The sequence below is a fragment of the Etheostoma cragini genome, chromosome 23, assembly GCF_013103735.1.
Source record: "Etheostoma cragini isolate CJK2018 chromosome 23, CSU_Ecrag_1.0, whole genome shotgun sequence".
Taxonomy (NCBI): Eukaryota; Metazoa; Chordata; class Actinopteri; order Perciformes; family Percidae; genus Etheostoma; species Etheostoma cragini.
In genome coordinates, this window is record NC_048429.1 from 16095241 (window position 1) to 16095549 (window position 309).

Sequence of the window (309 nt, forward strand, 5' to 3'; positions counted from 1 at the left end):
CCCCTACCCCTTTTCTAAGGGCTCCCTGCTCTGTGAGAAACATAAAAGGGAGTGAAAGTTTTTATATGAAAAAGCCTCCATCTGGTTCAGTTTAGGCAGGCGAGGAGATGTGCTGGAATCAGAGGGGCACATTGCAGTGTCACGGCAAACCGGAAACTTTTTAACACGGCATCGTCCAATAAAAAGAGCAGCGGAAGGGGGGGAAACCAAACACAGGGCTTGTCACACACATGTGATTTTACCACAAAAATCAAAACACCCACAACGTCAGGACACCCCCATCATGGACCACCTTTTATGTGTTGTAGC